Source organism: Canis lupus, chromosome 9 (genome assembly GCF_048164855.1).
Source record: "Canis lupus baileyi chromosome 9, mCanLup2.hap1, whole genome shotgun sequence".
NCBI lineage: Eukaryota > Metazoa > Chordata > Mammalia > Carnivora > Canidae > Canis > Canis lupus.
Genome location: NC_132846.1, coordinates 60,017,122 through 60,023,973, shown reverse-complemented (window position 1 = coordinate 60,023,973; position 6,852 = coordinate 60,017,122).

Sequence of the window (6,852 nt, the reverse complement as noted above, 5' to 3'; positions counted from 1 at the left end):
AAGGCTAGCTGTGTATTTGAGTTTTTTTCCAATTTTTTGAGGGATGCATTTCCTTGTTAGGATTTCTTTGGCTGTATCCCAAAGATTTGAATGGTTGTATCTTCATTTTCATTAGTTTCCATGAATTTTTTAAATTCTTCTCTAATTTCCTGGTTGACCCATTCATCTTTTAGCAGGATTGTCTTTAACTTCCACGTGTTTGAGTTTCTTCCAAATTTCTTCTTGTGAGTCAGTTCTAGTTTCAAAGAATTGTGGTCTGAAAATATGCAGGGGACAATCCCAATCTTTTGGTATTGGTTGAAACCTGATTTGTGACCCAGTATGTGGTCTATTCTGGAGAAAGTTCCATGTGCACTTGAGAAGAATGTGTATTCAGTTCCATTCGGATGCAAAGTTCTGTATATAGCTGTGAAATCCATTTGGTCCAGTGTATCATTTAAAGCTCTTGTTTCTTTGGTGATGTTGTTCTTAGAATATCTGTCATTTGCAGAAAGTGTCATGTTGAAGTCTCTTACTATTAGTGCATTATCTAAGTATTTCTTAACTTTGGTTATTAATTGATTGATATACTTGGCAGCTCCCACATAAGGGGCATAAATATTCATGATTGTCAGGTCCTCTTGTTGGATAGGTCCCTTTAAGTATGATATAGTGTCCCTCTTCATCTCTTACTACAGTCTTTGGGATAAGCTTTAATTTATCTGATATGAGGATTGCTACCCCAGCTTTCTTTTGAGGACCATTTGAATTGTAAATGGTTCTCCAATCTTTCATTTTTAAGCTGGAGGTGTCTTTAGGTCTCAAATGAGTCTCTTGTAGACAGCAAATAGATGGGTCTTGCTTTTTTATCCAATCTGAAAACCTGCGTCTTTTGATGGGATCATTTATCCCACTCACATTCAGAGTAACTATTGAAATATATTAATTTAGTGTCATCGTAATATCTATTCAGTTTTTGTGGCTTATTTCTTTGGGCTTCCTCTTTCTTTTACAGAGTCCCCCTTAATATCTCTTGCAGAGTTGGTTTGGTGGTCACATATTCTTTCAGTTCCTGCCTATCTTGGAAGCTCTTTATCTCTCCTTCTATTCTGAATGAGAGCCTTGCTGAATATAGTACTCTTGGCTTCATGTTCTTCTCATTTAGTACCCTGAATATATCCTGCCATCCCTTTCTGGCTTGCCAGGTCTCTGTGGAGAGGTCTGCTGTTAATCTTTCTCCCCATATAAGTTAGGCATCTCTTGTCTCTTGCTGCTTTAAGGATTTCTCCTTATCCTTTGAATTTGCACATTTCACTATTAAATGTTGAGGTGTTGAATGGGTTTTATTGATTTTTGGGGGTGACCTCTCTATCTCCTGGGTCTGAATTCCTGTTTCCCTCCCCAAATTAGGGAAGTTCTCAGCTATGATTTGTTCAAATATGGTTTCTGGCCCTCGGTCCCTCTCGGCACTCTCTGGAACCCCTATTATATGTAGATTCTTCCTTCTGAGGCTATCATTTATTTCCCTTAACCTTTCCTCATGGTCTTTTAATTGCTTTTCTCTTTTTTCCTCAGCTTCCATTCTTACCATCAACTTGTCTTCTATGTCGCTCACTCGTTCTTCTACCTCATTAACCCTCATTGTTAGAACCTCTAGTTTGGATTGCATCTCATTTAATTGGTTTTTAATTTTGACCTGATTAGATTTCAATTCTGCAGTCATGAAGTCTCTTGAATCCTTTATGCTTTTTTCCAGAGTCACCAGTAGCTTTATAATTGTGCTTCGGAATTGGCTTTCTGACATCTAATAGTAATCCAAATTCTGTAACTCTGTGGCAGAGAGTACTGTTTCTGATTCTTTCTTTTGTGGTGAGTTCTTCCTTCTAGTCATTTTGCACAATGCAGAGTGGCTATGAGTAGGCTGAGTCAAGAATATCAACCACGACCTAAGTAAATTTCACCCTCGATTATTCTGATGAGGTCAGAGACCAGAAAATGAAAACAAAGATCAGAACAAAACAAAACAAAAGGACCACTAAAGTGAAAAACAAATTCTAAAACAAAGTAGTAAAAAATAAAAGGCTAAGAATCCCAAAGGAGAAAAAAAAGAAAAGAGAAAAAGAGAAGAAGAAGAAAAAAAAAAAGCAAAAGTAAAGAGAAAAAAAAAAGAGAAATAAGGCGGGGCAGGGAGATGGTGGTGGTGACGAAGTTGTAGTGGAGGGAGAATGTAGTCTACTTGAGGGATCCTAGAAGGTTATCCTCTTGGTTCTGAGTGTATGAAGTTCTGTGTGTTAGAAGATGGTCAGTCTCAAATTTATATAAACCAGCAATACTTATAGAAAGCCCCAACATTGATCACCAAAACATAAACGAGATAAAAGAGGGGGAGCAGAATGGGAATGAAGAGAAAATATAATCTCATAGAATGAACCAGCATGGTATTCCACTTGGTTCTGGGTGCATATTGGTCATGCTTTAGAAGGTATTAACTTCTGCCTTTGTAGAACAAAATGAGGCAGAGAAAACAAAAAAATACAAAACAAAAAAGACATATCTTGTGTATCCCAAAATTGAGTATGTTGAAGGGAATCCAGAAATGGAGAATATATCTAAGATGTAATTGGAGAAATAGGAGAGTCAAAAAGGAAGAAACTTAAAAATGAAGAGGTGGTAATTTATTGTAGTTAACGTAGGAAAAGAGAAAAGAAATCGGAAATTTTTAGTCTGATATAAAAACGAGTTGTAATGGAAAAAGGAGAAAAAAATAAAACGGGGGACCCTCTAGTTCTATATACTATGCTTTCTGGGTTTCCCCTTGGTCCTGGAGCTTTCCAGCGCTGCTCCGTCAAGAACTTGCTCTTCCCCTGTCCTTCCAGCTGGTCTTCTGGGGGGAGGGGCTGCTGCGCTGACTCTCAGGTGTGTGCACCTGGGGGGATGCCCCGCCCCCCGCCGGGTGCCGGGCTCAGTGGGAGCTGGTTACCCCGTGAGGCCCCTGTTTCCTGGTGGATCCACTCCATCCCAGGCACACGGTGTCACCAGGAGAAAAAACACCAGTGGCGGCAGCCTGCTCTCCAGCCCTGGAGTCAGCTTCCACAGTAACCACCGCAGCTCCCTGTCCACACTGGCCTGCATGCCCCCGGGGTGGTGGGGGCGCTGACCTGCACAGCTCGGGAGCAGCCAGAGGCAGGAGCGCCCTCGCTGTCCTGTGTCCACCCGCCTCCACCTCCGCCTGTCCCGGGGGGATCTGGGCTGTGTCCCCCTGGCGCCCTGGGCTCCGGGGCCTGCGCTGCTGGAATCGCGCTCCCGGGGCACAGCTCCCGAAGGCAACAGGTGCAGCCCCCTCCGCCCGGAGCCCCCGCCTGACCCCCGGCTTCTCCCCAAGGCCCCACCCGTGCGGCTCCAGCCCTTCACCGAGCTCTGCCCACAGTGCCCGGTGCACTCTCCCCAGGGCGCCCCTCCTCTGTTAGTGACCCCGGGAGACTGGAGGCTCCTCTGCGCCTCCTGCGGTCCTGCCCGAGTTCCCTGCTGAGCACTTTATCACCTGCGAAGAATCCGGTGAGGATTTTTTAAGTTCCTGCTTCTCCAGGGCTGGGCTTTCCTGTCCCTAAGGCTTTCACTGCCCTCCTTGGGCCGGCTCCTCCTGGGGGCCCTCCCCCACTGGATTCTTTTTTATTTATTTTTTTCCGCCTTCCTACCTTGCTAGAAACACTTCTCTCTGTGGCATTCCAGCTGTTCTCTCTTTTGAAAATCACGAGTTGAATTCGTAGGTGTTCAGGATGATTTGAAAGTTACCCAGGTAAGTTGGTGGGGCCAGGTAACTTGGGGACCCTACTCTTCCACGGTCTTGCCCTGTCTCTCCTTCTCAGTTTTATTGTAATGTATTCAGGGTGTATTAGTCACAGTTCTCCAGGGAAGCAGAACCAATATGAGATACATACTATATATCAAATGCTGGTCTAATTCCTTAAAATCATATATAAAAAATATCATATATATGTGTATATTTATAAAAAATGTGATTTATTAATTATAAGGAATTGGTTTATGCAGCTATGGAGGTGAAGAAGTCTCATAATCTGCAATCTGCAAGCAGCAGACCTTATAAAGTCAATGGTTTAAATGCCAATTGATACACAAAAGTAACTATTATTGAAGCTTTAGAAGGAATTCTATCACACTTTATTATTTATTTATTTATTTATTTATTTATTTATTTATTTAATTTACTCTTAGGAGAAATAGAGACATGGGGAGAGGGAGAAGCAGGCTCCCTGTGGGGAGCCTGATGCAGGACTCAATCCCAGGACCCTGGGGTCACGCCCTGAGCCAAAGGCAGATGCTCAACCACTGAGTCACCCGGGTGCCCCAATCACACCTTATTTTTATGTTGATCTCAGATTTCTTCCAAGAAACATTAGTATCTCAGTTAGCATTAGAGGGGACCAACAGAAGAATGAGAAAACCCCTTCCTTCAATGTACACTACAAATCAGTCCTTCTCAAATTTGTTTTCAAAATGAAGGCTGATGCTCTCCATGGAGGGGGGGTTATAACTATTGATCAGGAGAACTGGGGGTCCAGAGGAAGTAGGCAAGCATTATCTGAGTCAAGAATGCATATGGAAACATACAGAGTGCGATTTTGTGAACATTCATTATTATTATTTTTTGAAGTCAATGAGCACCGACAATTCTTATTATTACTAGAGATTATCAATTTAGTCACACCTGGCAATCTAATACAACAGAAGTCTGTCTTGAAATTGGAGTTCAGAATCACCGACTACTCTTAATTTTTATAAATTCATTGTCCAACTGTACCTTTATTATAGAAACTGGTCAAATGAATAGAAGTTAAGCACAATGTGGTCAGTGTCAGGTTTCAGAACAGTGAGGAGCAGGATTAAATCCCTCCAGAATGCAAGGCCCCTAGTGCTACACCTGGGTGTCAGCCCAGCTGCAGGCAGATCACAGAGTTATTCTGTATTCGATCATAAGTTCCTCACTTATTACTTTGGCAAGTAATTTAAACATTCTTAAACTCAGTCTCCTGTTTTGAGTGAGGCTGCTTATATTTTCTTGGAGGAATTTATTCATAATAAAAGGGATGACCTATGTCAAGTCTTTTACACAGTCCTTAGAGTAGCTACTTCTATCATTTGCCTAGTGCTTTTTCCCTTAAGTATCTGTTAATGGGTGTGATGTATATGCCATAATCATGAAGAGTAATTTTAAGGAATTAGACCAAGATTCTAGAAGAGAGAACCTATTATATGCCAATACTTGCACAAGCTTGTTGTATACACATCCCCTAATCTTGCCCTCATTGACACTCTCCTCAATAGATTTCGTTTCCTCCTACTTATTTTTATGAAGACCCCGAGGCCCAGGGAATTGAAATAACAGGCTAAGAATGTTGACATGGGTGAGATTTGAAACCAGATTTGTGTAAGCTCAAAACTGTGCTTTTATTACCATGGTAAGAAAATGAAGCAATTTTAGCCTGACCACTCATTGCAAGGGAACTTCTGGTGATACACAGATGGGCAGCCCTAAGGAAAGGATGATGATGATGATGATAATGATGATGATGAACTCTGGAATCACCTTAGTGAGAAACAACAAAATTCTGTTATGAGAGAAGTCACAGAAGAGGGTTTGAATCACCTTCTTTGTGAAATATGGATTTAAAAAAAAATGCCTATCTTTGAAAAGAAAATGCAAAATAAAAAGTTCCCAATGCAACAGAAGAGCCAGGAGGCCCCCCCAACACACACACCAGCGTCAACTTAAAATAGTTTGCATAAATCAAAAGGCTGTGTTAACTCAGAGCATATCACACAGCCGAAAGGCAACTTTTAAGCCCCTCTCCATCCCTGAGTCCATAAAGGACCTTGATTAAGTGTGAGTAAAATGAGTATGACGCTAATGACATATAAACAGTGTAACTATTTTTCTTCTGTTTGGGGATGGAGAAGTGGGCCTGACAAGCCCAAATCCAACCCCAATGCTGCTCCCTCCTTACTGAAAGCTCCAGAAATGAAAAGATGGCTTTGTTGATGCACCGACCACGCCCCCGCACCCCTACCCACACCTCCACAACGGCTGGTGCAAGAAGGAAATGAAGGATGGTATGTACACCCAGTGTAAACACTCTGGTTCCCGTGAGTTCCTAGGGCCAGGAGTTAATGTATTTCTAACTTTAAAATAGACGTAGCCACCGTATTTCAAATGATCCACGTTGCAGTACCTATAAAAACCTCATCTCGTTAGCTCTTCATCTCTTCTCTCATTACCTTCCTGTAGTATATTTTCACAACATACGTGATTTAGGGAACGTCTCTGATCAACACCATTTTCTGTCTCGAGAGTTTGTCAAGTGGATTGGGAATCACATTTATTCCACAAAAGTAATGGAAGGGGAGTGGATAGAGCCATAGATTTTTCTCTTCCTCACTCTATGTTCCAGATATTATATAGTAATGAGATACTGCTGAGTTAGTTTTGATCAAATCACCTAACATCTTCCATGGTAAGGTTGAGAATTCAGAAAGACTTTTAATGTTTAATGTGCCAAGAACAGCTTTTGTCTTTGGGGTTAGCTTTGTAATTTTCATTTCACATTTTTTATATTCCTTGTTTGGTGCATATTAATTAGCATTGCCCTTTCTGGGACTCCTGGGTGGCTCAGCAGCTGAGTATCTGCCGTCAGCTCAGGGCATGATCCCGGGGTCCCAGGATCAAGTCCCTCTTCGGGCTCCCTGAATGGAACCTGCCTCTCCTTCTGCCTATGTCTCTGCCTCTCTCTCTCTCTCTCTTTGTCTCTCCTGAATAAATAAATAAAACTTTTCAAAAAAAAGAATTGCCCCCTTCTA